The sequence below is a fragment of the Perca fluviatilis genome, chromosome 22 (assembly GCF_010015445.1).
Source record: "Perca fluviatilis chromosome 22, GENO_Pfluv_1.0, whole genome shotgun sequence".
NCBI classification, from domain to species: domain Eukaryota; kingdom Metazoa; phylum Chordata; class Actinopteri; order Perciformes; family Percidae; genus Perca; species Perca fluviatilis.
The window spans coordinates 21029455-21042441 of NC_053133.1; the positions used below are offsets into that span (position 1 = coordinate 21029455).

Here is a 12987-nt window from a genome sequence, read left to right on the forward strand (position 1 = left end):
ATGGAGACCAGTGAAGGCTATTAGAAGCACTTTTCCGGTGATCTCTTTCTTTTCTGCGCAGCCTCCAACTGAGAGAGACGACGTAAATGTGACGTGAGCAACGTGTCTGAAAGTTGTAAGTCTTCTGGTAGCTGTGCCAAGAGAATCTCAATCATTCCCAATCTTGCAGAGACGGAGAGTGTAGGTATATGTAAGGAGATAACATGGGCACAGGCTAATTATTGATCACTAACATGCTAGTTAACATTATTAATTAAACCTAAACAGCTAACATAAGTCGAAACTTTCTGCGAGCTTCTCCTGTACTATACGGTAATTCCTCTACTATGCGACAGTAAGTAACTTGGTTATGACACAATCGTTAGCCTATTTTTACAAAAACGTCTGCTATGGAGCCATAACGTGAGGTACAAGGTAATGGAGCCTTTTATACATTTTCATGTTTCTTTAGAAATAAAAAATGGACGAATAGTCTTTAAACGGTTCAAATGTAAAGTTATTCGCTGTCAAAGTGACGTCAAAATGAATGGCAGTCAATGGGACGCTAACGGCGAGTGATCACTTATTAGCATCAAAATGGCGCCATAGGAGCTACGCATTCCAGACGCTCGCTTACCCCCTTGGTAGTAATAGACATTTTTCACGGCAGCCATGTTTACATGTCATAGTAGGAAATGCACAGGTGTATTCAAAACCATTAATGATGGCTGCATTCCACTTAGGAGAGGCCCTGGTATTGTGCATGCTGACTCACTGAAATAGCTTACTGGGACACTTGATGGAATTGAGCCATTGTTAAGGTTATCAATTTCAGCTGATCTTTTCCTACTATGACAAGTCAAAATGTCTGCTGTGAAAAAGGTCCATTACGACTGGAGAAAAGAAGGAAGTCGGGGGACGTAGCATAAAGAGTCAGCATAGGTAGGAGGTTGGGGTGGATTGACGGGTCAATCAAACACAGCACTTTGACCAAGGAGATCACTGTTAGTGTCACGTGTGAAACCAAAATTCCTCGTTGACTTAAGTTACATCACGTTCAACATCACCTAAACCTAACCAAGAAGTTTTGTGCCTAAACGTAACCAAACTGCGACTGTTTCACATCGTTTATGATGTGTTTAAAACCACCGGTTTGATATGCTGCCCCTGGTAGGGGCACTACTTTAGGAAATGCATCTGTTGATCATATTAGAGGGTAGGAATATATGACCTATTTCTGTATGGATTGGAGAACATGTTGGTATGTTCAGATAGGAGTGTTTTTATGGTTAACTTTGAATATTATTCCTGATTCCCAGTGAATATTAGATACTTGATAAATACAGGCCTAGAATTCCCAAAATTATGGAAAGTTACAGTATTTAAAACAGTTAAACATTTGTGGGAATTCATTAAGTGTATGCAAAACACTATAATATTGCTTAGAATGTAAAGAAATATTAGCAAACACTCACACACACACACACACACACACACACACACACACACACACACACACACACCACACACACACACACACACACACACACACAATTAAACAGACATACATTAATGCAGAGAGGTCAAATTAATAGTCATTCAAACTGCCAAAGGGCACTTTTTCTTCTCCAAAAGCTGTTTTTTATTCATGCACACAGTGTTGGAGCGATCTCTGTGATTTCTTATCAACATGCACAAGTTCCTCGACCTTTGAATACAGAAAATAACCCAAATACCCAAAGAGAATAATGATGATTAACTGCAGGCATTTCTGTAATTAATTAAAATTACCAGAGAATCCATAATGAATGTGGAAGAGCAAGACAAAGTCATTGCCAATTCTTGATATGCGATTAGAACTAAGAAAGGGGCACTTGTCTGTAGATAAATGAACTTTTTGAGAAAATGTATCTCAGTCAGAGGTGAATGTGGGATTATATTAAAACAGAAAAAGGTCTTTTTAGATACATCATTTTGATACAGTTCCTCATACGAATATTAAGGTCATGAGTGTAGTGTGGTAGATTGCAGGGAGAGGTGAGGGGAGTGGTAATCGAAGGGAGGTATCTTGCGGCCCGTTGGCTCCACCCCTGAGCCTTTTATGGACTTCCTCTTCCAACAAGGAGAGGCTAGGATTAATTAGGTGATTGGGGTTTTGGAGGGAAAAGGGGAAGCAGGTTGTGAACTGGGAACAAAAGAGGCAGAGAGAGAAAAGGAGTGGAGCTGAGTGAGACAAGTTGGTGGAAAAGGACTGAGAAGTGAACTGAACTAAAACTGTGTGATTAAGTGCTGTGACCTGGACTGGCTGACTACCCCCCTGTGTACCGAACTGTTCTGGACGAGGCCCTGTTTGTGGATTACCTGTGGATTAAAGACGACATGAATGGATTGTGGACAGTTCACCTGATTAAACGATTAACTTTACAGCACTCCAGTAAGACAATACGCTATTCTAAAGACAAAAAAAAAAAAACATCTCACACACAGGGGCAGGGGTCAATGGGATTTCTAAGAACGCTTGACAAAAGAAAAACAGACTATGCATGTTTTCACTTCTTCGAAGGATGACCGGCATTGTAATGACTTGGTGATTGTGTGCAGCTCTCCCTTTTCATTTGACTTGACACAGGTCTGTTTTTACCTTTGTCTCCTCATCGACAGGATGTTTCCACTCCACAGGTATTTGAGGAGATCCCAACCAATCAGGGAAAACGACCCAGTGAGGTGAAGAGGCTGAGGCCAGCAGAACTTTGATTTGATATTGTTTCCTCTCAGAATGAACATTTGGTTGCAGGGACTGTCAGGAATAAGAGGTAAGAAAAAAAATGCTCGGAGGAACCAGTTCAGTAAATTAAATGGATTTACGTAGAGCAGCGAGGCCTCGCAGAATAATTTTCAATAAGAAGGAGATTGATGAATATGGTGAATGGCAAACGGCTGCCGGATCCATTTGTTTTGAATCCGTTCTGTGAAATTAAATCCTCAACTGATTATGAGAGAATAGTATTACATGGATGAGGAGGCAGGAATAGAAATATGAAACAATTCCAAATGTAGAGGAGTGTTTTCTCTTACCCCTTGGAAATAATGCTCCATGCTGATGCCACTACCCTATGCAGAATTGATGCTCGCTGATAGAAATCATCCAAGAAATGGCTTTCATGATTGCAGCTAATGTTTGCATTCAGCTGTTTGCCAGTTAGGATATAATCTCTGCTGCTCATTTATACATTTCTTGAGTCAAGATTAAATTCCAGGGAGATATCATGCACCTGCATTCTGGAGACTTGTAATGTTGACCATGTGTGTTTGCTTGACATGCAGAAAACATTAATTGAACATTTAAAAGGTTGTGTAATTGCTTTCTTATCACCAAACTCTGGTGTTATTTTGATAAAGCTGCCAATAGACTTACAATTTTCAGTCAGTGTTCTTGCTTCTTCTTCTGTGGCGAGATTGGCAGCATCTCAGAACTCCAAATCCTGGCCAGGAGGCCAGTGTGTACATAGACGGTATTCAGTGCTAATCTGATTAGGGTGAGGAGATAGGGATGCCTGGACTATATGTCATCTGAGTACAGCATCACCGCTATTGATTAACTGAGCAAACATCAGATAGAGATACCAAACATTTACACAGAAATGTACACGCACACACATACAAACACAACCTGCTATTCTGGGCTATGGCAGATGGTGGTCAGATAAACTCCAATACAGTATATGGGTTCATTTTAAAGGGCATTTTCCTGCGTATTTCCCATAGACTATAAAATAGGTATTATCTGCCAAACTAGTCTGTCCACTCTACCAACCGGCTGCTGGGGATAATACATTGGAATTGAGACAGATGTCTTTCATCAAACAACCAACTCATTCATAATGGGGTGAAAATTAGAACCCTAGACGACCGTAACAAGCAATGATTGCGATGGCAAGTGTTTCAAATCCAAACCAGACCATAAACCTGTCAGCGGCCTGACAATAGCTGATACAATTTTGATCAATGATTTCCAGATTTTGGAGGCATCCTGCCATCACACCTCATTGATCATGTCAACTTGTTTTTTGGTTAAAACAGCCTAATTTTACAGAGAAGAAGCATCCATCTGTTGTGCTGCGAGGAGCCATGTGTGTTTGAACAGGTTTTGTGTGTGTAAACACTGTAATGCTTATTTGTCCATGTGAGAGATGACTGGGATTACAGAAGATAATAGACAAATAGGAAGCAATCTTTCAGGGGGGGAAACAAATTCCTGCCCGTGGGCCAAATGTCCTGACTGTGTATGCTTTATCTGTGTAACAATTAGGATTCATATCCCCTTGTAATTACCAATAATGTTCACTCCCAGACATCACATGGCTTCAAAGCTGTTCCAGATGATGAGCGATGTTCGCACTGGTACTGACAAAACTGAAAGATATCTTTCAGTTCTCAAATTGTTTTTTATGGCTTTATGGATGGAAGTGACAGACGGTCAGTCGATCCAACAAATGGTGTAGAATGCAATATTTTTATAACGATTCCATGTATTGCTATTAAATCTTGTACAGACTTTAATGACCACCCCAGAGGATGAAACCTACTGAATTTGGTGATCCCCTGACTTTTAGTCTTGCACCACAATGAGGTTGACATTTGTGGTTTCAATTGAAATGTCTCTACAATTGTTTGGTAAATTTGGTACAGACGTTCACAGTCCTGAGAGGATGACCCCTAACCTTTCCTCTGGGGCCACTATGAAGTTCACATGGTTTTAGTGAAACATGTTGACAACTGTTGGAGTGATTGGAATGAAATTTGGTCTATACATCCATATTCTACAGAGGATAAATCTTAATGACTTTGGTGGCGCCCTGACTTTTCATCAAGTACCACCTGGAGGTCATCTACTAGTTGGATTGCCAAGAAAAATGTCATGGTCCCAAGAAGATGCATAATAATAACTTTAGTAACCAACTTTTACTCCTGCTCCACCATGAGGTTGACATTTGTGGTTTTGAGTGAAATGTGTAGACAACTATTGGTTGGATTGCCATGAAATTTGGTACAGACTATCACAGTCCCGAGAAGATGGACCCTAATGACGTTGGTGATCCTCTGACCTTTCACCTAGAATCATCAGACATTTTTAGCAATCCAGTAAAATATCTCAACAATACGTTTTGTAATTTGTGTTAGGGATAATTAGCAACTGTTAGTATGCTAACACACTAAGGTGACCACAGTATACATTGTATCAGCTAAACATTAGCATGTTAGCATTTTCATTGTGAGCATGCTGAGGTTAGCTTCTAGTTCAAAGCACCACTGTGCCAAAGTACAGCCTCACAGAGCTCCTAGCATGTCTGTAAATCTTAATCTTGTTGAATTCAAGGTTAGATCTTTTCCACCCATCTGCAATCATTATTTTAATTGGAGGTAAGTATTGGCCCTCAATCTTCAGCCTCTTTCATGTCATCTATTCCCATTCCATTTGTTACTTCATATTTTCAAGGTTTGTTTATACTTTATGTTAATATTCAGTAGTTGGGGTATTTGAGTAAGGCAAGGAATTGCAATTGATGTGCTAACTTGACGTGTTGCTGCCCGTGGGAATATCATCAGGGTTATGGTGTGGCAAAGATAAACTCTGGAATGAAGAATAAAGGTTAGAGTGCAAGGAGATTGAGACTCCTCAGACTCTGCAGGTAATACTGATCTCATGTGATCATTTAAAAACATTATGTAAAGGGCAATTTAAAGCAAGTTTAAAGCCTACATCTACCTCGAGTACAGGTACATGGACAGTTTCTTCTGGTTTTCATGGTTTGCTGAATTTGTGACAAAAAATTAAAATATCAAATTAAGTTTTAATGAATCCTGCATTTCTGAGCCAGCTAAGATGGATGCACTGTAAATAAAGAAGTGGTGGAAAGAGCCAGGGCTGAATGGAAGAGTGACTATCAGATAGAGATTCACTTTCTCCTCTAAGGGAGGGGAAGTGGCCATTAGTCAGGGAAGTAATCTAATCAACGTTGTTGTGCACAACAGTGCAGACAGCCGCAACGCATCACTGGGCACTATTATTCTTAGTCATGTTCTCATTGAGGGAGAAAACACCGGCTCCCAACCATCCAAATCTCCTTCCTCCATGTGTGCAGGTCCTGCACTGAGAGGCTGCTTAAATGCCGTGCTACAGATAGGAAAGGGGGAGGAAGGAGACTCCTCTGAACCAGAGACTGACTGTTAATATCATAGCCCATTAATGCATTTGAAACAGTAATATCAATGTAGTGGGTAGCAGTATATTATCTGCATCTATTCCTGTACTCAACCTTCATTTTCCTGCTGTGCTGGTTTATGTTCTGATGCCCCTTGCATGTGGCGATAATCTCAGGGTTGCAGGAGATATAGGTGAGAGATGAAAGAGGAAGAGAGTAGAGAGCAGTGTTTTGATGGCCAACTGCCACAAGTTCAGCCAAGGTCACACTGCATCGTACTACACTTCATAAACTTTTGGGGCTACAAAGCCACAGGGAGTACAAGGATTAGACAATAACGTTTAGTGGCAAAAGGTGCAAATAGTTCATCTATATTCATATATTTAATGGCATACATCATTAGTTTTTACAGTCTCTTCATTTTACATCATCCTGCCTTGATTTTCTGTTGCTGTCACACTTACAGTATATGCATGAGAGAAAAAGTGAGAAAGAAAGTCTATTTAGAAAAATATTTAGAATATATTAGTCGTAGCATATTGTTTAAAATTGTACAGTACCCAAAATAATTGATCCAGACATTGCTTCTGTCCAGCAAAAACCTACAGTATGTATCAGGTATTAATATTTAACACATTTCATCTCTATGTTTTCAATTTTATGGATGCTTTGATGGATGCCTCTCATCACCTGCTCACACTGGCCCGGTCTTTATCACAGTTCAAACCCTCTCAGGGTCAAGTGATTTTTTTGATAGACAATTCATTTCGAATATATGCACTTAATTCCTTTGAGCTCTGCAATATCACCTAAAGCACATTTACGGCAACAGTAAATCATGTGGGGGTCTATCATAAAAGCATATTCCCCAATTGATCCAGAGCCCGTAGAGCCCGGCCCGTTTTAATGGTACACCAATTTCTTGCTCTTCGTTGAAACCCTGCTCTGATGAGAAGGTCAAACCTCGGCATCCTAAGCAGTGATGTGACATGTGAATGACAGCAGCTTACACACATGCAGGGAATTCACAATTGACTTAATTCATGGTCTTTGTGCTTGACTACATGTGAAACAATTGTTGTAGTCAATTGATTCAATAGGGTGCCAGATTTCTATAGAACCTTCCAGGCGAAAACCCAGCTAAAACACACTGTAAACAGGCCTTAATATGTAGGGGAAAAAACACCCAATCTGGCAACACCAGCCACCAGTGTCGCACCGCCGCATGCGTCATCAAAACAAAAAGCAGCATGGAGGCGACGAAGCAGCAAGGAGGCTTTATATGATCATTTAAACAAGTTTCATGACAAGGTCGGTGAGGATGCAAAAAATCTTACATTTCTGTGCAAACTTTGCCCACCGGCTTTCAAAAAGAAAATCCGCACTTCAGTCACATCCACATCAAACCCGAAACGGCACATTGAACTGATTGGATATGAAGATTAAATCTGACGTATAGTTTCAGTGTTAAAACTGATAAAATAATTGCGGTCTGTGGTTCTATATGGACTGTGGCAATAATTTTGAAAAATAATAGCTGGCAGCAACATATGGAAAAAAAGAACTATGAACTAGTTCATTTTTGGAACTGTGAACTTAGTTCAAAATTTTGAAGTATGAACTGAACAAGTTCATTTTAAAATTTGTGAACTGAACTTTGAACTAGTTCATGTAGAAAGTGAACTTTCCCAACACTGCCTAATGGTATGGTTACCCTGTTAGTCTGTTAGCTGTTGAGTAAAATAAGCTAGCAACAAAACACTACAACAGTTTTTTTGCTTAGAGCATTAGGTGACAGTAAAGCGGGCAGTATACTGAAAATGAGACTGCTAGCATAATGGTGGAGAGGTCAAAGACCAAAGATTCACATGCTGGATGAAAACTAAACAGTAATTATTCCATTTATCCACAACTTTGACCAACACTGGTGTATTTTTAAAATGACACTGACTTTTCAAACCATCTAGCTTAACATTGTGAGGGCTCTGAATTTCTGAACACCACCTCTGTGCTGCACTTGGAGTTTTCATTTCCAAACAGGCTTTAGAAACCAGAATGAAGCGTCTGACCTGGAAAACAAAAGAACATACAGAGTACCACAACAACAAAGCAAACAGAGGACAGATAAATTTGAGGTTTCTCATTCCACCATTTCTTTAGACAGACCAAGAGGACATCTGGCTGAATGACACTTGCTTTTAAGGCAATGGGCTTAAATGGAATACATGCCTGTGCTCATGTACTGCAGGGCCTTTTCAGTCCATTTTTATACAGCATTACAATGAGATGTAAAGACAGAAAGTAACAGCTGAAAAACAGCCAATGTATCGCTAGAAGAGCTGCTATTCTTGGGCTACAAAGTAAAGTTGAAAGCTCCCTCGAAAGGGAATGTGATCGTGGCTAATGCCCCTCATGGTGCTCAGTGATGCAATGAGCTTATTCACAACGCTGCCATTGACAGAAGTGATTAAATCATTTTCTTGACTAATGGCCACTTCCCCTCCCCAAGGAGAAAGCAGATCTGGGGCTGATGCATGTGTCGTTCCCATCGCCAGGGATGTAACTTTGATCTGATTAATTTATTCAAACAGGGCAACAGGGACAATCACCACATTAAAAGCCTTGGAACTAATATCCATCTTTCTAATCAGTATGATGAAAATGTTCTATTCATGGAAACAATCGTCTGAAAAGATGACTTTGTCAAAAAAAGAATTCTGAAATGTATGGCTCTTATATACAGGGATAATCCTTTAGTCTTCAGATACATGTCAATATTTGCCTGTTACCATTTCAATGTATAACTTGAACATTGTTATTCTTTTCTATGTATTCTAAAGAAGAAACTGATACAAAGGGTTGATGAATTTCTTCCTAGAGAAAAGAAATTCATTAATTTCAGTCCCAAAGTGACTTCAGAACGTAAGTTTGAACATCATAAGTGGATCATACAAATCAATTGCTGCCTTATCACATTGAAAGCTAGAGCATGTTGGCTCTCTACACTGGTGGGCCACTTTAGGATTCCTGAACAGCCGCTCACCCAGGAATAGAAGTGGTAATTGTTCTTCCACTGTCTCTGGACAATTACTGAGAGTCACTGGTTTATGTTAAAATTGTTCTGATGAAGTTGCATTTATAGTGACAGTAAATGGGGGACAGCAAAAAACAAGTGTATTTTTAGCAGTTATTTTCTGAGAGAAAGGCAGGTTACCTTACGTTTCACATATCCTGCTTTGATTGCTTAGAAGCTTGAGTTAATGCTGCAGTATTTTCATGATCATGACAAAGGCTGCTCATGTGTTATTAAGATGGAAGTAGGAGTTGCTAAAAGCAAATTAAAGTGGCAATAATGGATTGGCCATGTGTGTGAACAGTGTCACAACTCTTTGTCAATCAGATATATTGGTCTTTTTAATACCCACAACACTGACATATTATTATCTTTTAGGTTGTGAATTTATTAGCAAACCGTTGCATATTTTCACATCCAGCAGAATCAAAGCAATTTGTCGTGTTTCTGGCCACATTGCGAGTATAAGTTCAATGTTTACTCTTCTTTTGGCTCTGATTTGGTCTCCACCAACTCCAGGGGGAAATATGTGGTTCTTTAGCTGCCAAATGTGCCACTGTCTTCACCAGCTATTCGCTAATCTCTATAAACAGATATGTAGATATGAATGCTGAATCCGTAGAAAAGATTTCGAAGCATGGATTCCGTTTGCAGTCCGAGTAGTATTGACCAAGCATGTTTGAGTGGACATTGGTTGCATGCAGGTAAACGATCCAGGTGGAGAGCAAAAGAGGCGGAAAGCATTAGCCAAAATGCAAATGGGAACCCATCAGCTATTGTCTGATTACTATTATTTACTAACTTTATTTGTATTTCTGTTTATAGAATTAACCGAAATGTCATCTGGACCTTAAACACCTACAGAATCTATCGACTTGGACTGTAAACAATGGCCGACGCACAGAAGAGGAAGTCTTGGCCTGGATATCCAATGGCTACACCAGAACCCCAAAATTATTGCTTGAAGAGTCTAAATCGTCATCAGACCGATGGCCAATGGGTTCCGAGTAGGGTTGCGGGCTGAAAAACCAGAACAATAAGGTAAAAGATGCTAATATGCTCCGTAGAGCTGAGGGGAACAGCAGTTGGAATAGAATTATCTGTGGGTTTATTCCTACAAGGAATCTCTTTCACATACAGTACAAGTAGTTACGTGATCCATTGTCAATATAAATTAAAGGAAGTTTGTGTATCATATCTTTTGGAAGAAATGTGCCACTTTTAGCAGTTTGTATTTCTGTAAGTTGAGTTACAACAATATGTATAGCTGTGTCAGTCTTATTCCAGTTTGTCCACACTTTCGTGGCCATTTTCTTTTGACTATTTTTCAGACCTGTCACATAAAATATAATGTCTGCATGTTTATGAGATTGACTCTATTACTTTTACAACTGGGGAATTAGCTGTCAATGAGCACGACATCAGAGATATTTAAATAGCTGAAAAAAATCTTAGATGTGGACGACGATTCAGAGATACTTTTTTGTATGAAACTTTCTTCATGCAGACCTGATGACCAATGATTTATGATATTTGATTTTCTGCCATAAAAACACTCAAATGTTCCACATTATTCAGGCTTGTTATGAAAAACAAACAGTTGTGCTTTGTTCCGCTGCAGCCTTCCCAAGTTAAAAACAGCCTGAAGCTCAAATCTCTTTCCCAAAACGTTGTTGTATACGTCAATATAAATATTGTATGAGCTGTGTTGTTTATCCTCCAGATAATCTGGAGGTAGCTAATAGTAATGTTGAGAAATTTCAGACAACAGCCTTACCATTGAGTTTCCTCACCATATTTAATGTTCAGAAGGGAGATGCCTTGCTTTTGCCCTTGAGTTTACTAATTGGAGGTCAAATCAGCTAAAAGTATTTATAGTACTCACCTCTACTCTTGTACGTTTCTCTGCTTATATTCAAGACACAGCAGGATGTGTTTTCACATCCATGCTCCTCATTTCCATGCTTTTATTCTCTCAAAACCCACCAAAATAATATATAATTACGGTATTATTTGTCTTTTTTAAGAATCCTCTTTCTGACACTTTTTTTTAATAAGTCTGACAACTATTGGAAAGTTAGTGTGTGTAAAACATGGACTTTTTGATCAGGTTTAGATCTCAGAGTGAATGCTGAGCCTATACACTTTGGGGTGATAAGAAAGTAAGGAACACCAGATTAAATGGCCTCAGGGTTCAGCCTGAGGGTGCAGTGGTGATCATTGGTCACTGTCATCCACTAAGTCTTCTTTTTCCTTGCTGCCTTTTGTTTAGCGCAGCTGGCCTCTGTGGTCTCTCCAGCACAGAGAATAATTCTGAAACAGTGTGATTAATGTGATGCCACATGATCTGATGTTCTAAGATGTTTTTCCTCAAAGCCTTTTTTATTTGCTGTGATTAGCAGACCAATCGATTGCATACAAGAAAATAACAGGAATGCAACCAGAATGCAACAAGGAAAGTTTGATTCCCTGCGTGACATTTCATTTCATCATCTAGAATAAAGGATCTAACATTGGCAAACACTGAGAGGCTCTTCAGATGCGTAAAAAAAAAATTGTGAACATGGCCATCATCATCAACACTTTACAGAGCATATTAATCTCTAGATGAACAACAGTCTGGAGACTTAGGCTTTCAGAGAAATGGCTAATCAGGAGGCAGGTGCTTAGAGGAGCAAGGCGTTTTCAATTAGCTCCTCAACCACCTAGTTGGGTGCGGTGAAAAGTCTTCAGGTATCTATATATAGACGATACAGGTTATTGTGTTGGGTATATGTATGCATCTACCAACAGGTACATATCTGCATACACACATGTATAAGCATACAAAAAAAGAATAGAGAGAAACAATTGGTCTGGTTTATGTAAATTGCCCAGACATGGCTCACATAATGGGAAGAAAAACATAAAAAAGTACAATTGCTATGTAGGAACTACAGTAATGGCAACATGAAGAGCAAAAGCCACACATTTACATTAAATAGCAAGATATTATTCTTCTTTAAGTCCCTCTGGAAAAAAATCTATTTACATTCTCAACTAAGTACTCCTACAGCAACCACTTCTATGTGGTTTAGTAGTCTGTTGGATGGCACAAAATAAGAATAATGAGACCGCATGTCGTGGGACATACAGTATGACTTTATATCACAGGTCTTCTTGTTTTACCAATATATCGATATAAGGTAAATGGCCAAAACAGATGCACATTGGCCTTTCTCACAGCAGACATTTTTACTTGTCATAGAAGAAAAAGCACAGGTGTTACCAATGACACTAACGATGGCTCTGGTCTACTCAAGTGTTGACAGTAGCTAAGTTTCCATCCACTTGTCAATCGAATTATCTGAAGTTCGGTAAAAAAACTCATGCGAATAAAGCTGGTAAAAGTGTGTTTCCATCCAAAAGCTTTAAAGCGAATAAAAACCTGTGCGTAATGAAGTCACATGCTGTTTTGCGATTAAATTGGTATATCGAATTGATTTGAGACATTTTAAGGTGTTTCCATTCATTTTTGCACTGAATCACACAACATTCAAGCGAACTTTTGCGAACAAAGTTTTGCTAGACAAAAGTAATTGTTGTTAATATTAGAAGACAAGCTAAGCTACGATGGGCCTTTGGCTGAGGATCTGATCCAGCTCATCAAAAAGGTGGAACTTGCCTTTTATTTTCTCTCCGGCACCGCTGCGAGACAACTCTCTTTTTTGAGACATGTATCGCTGTTTGAAC

The 12987-nt window shown here is 39.3% G+C and overlaps 1 long non-coding RNA gene across 3 annotated transcripts in view; it reads left to right on the forward strand.

Annotated features, from left to right (window-relative positions):
• The first annotated feature begins 2146 nt into the window (after positions 1-2146).
• Positions 2147-12987, forward strand: part of LOC120552160 — a 40974-nt gene continuing 30133 nt past the window's right edge. For 2 of the 3 annotated variants that reach the window (XR_005637966.1, XR_005637965.1), the window contains exons 1-2: positions 2147-2792; positions 10081-10296. This is a non-coding gene — a long non-coding RNA (uncharacterized LOC120552160). Of the gene's footprint in view, positions 2793-10080; positions 10619-12987 lie in introns of those variants that run through there. The other variant, XR_005637964.1, reaches the window with a different exon arrangement.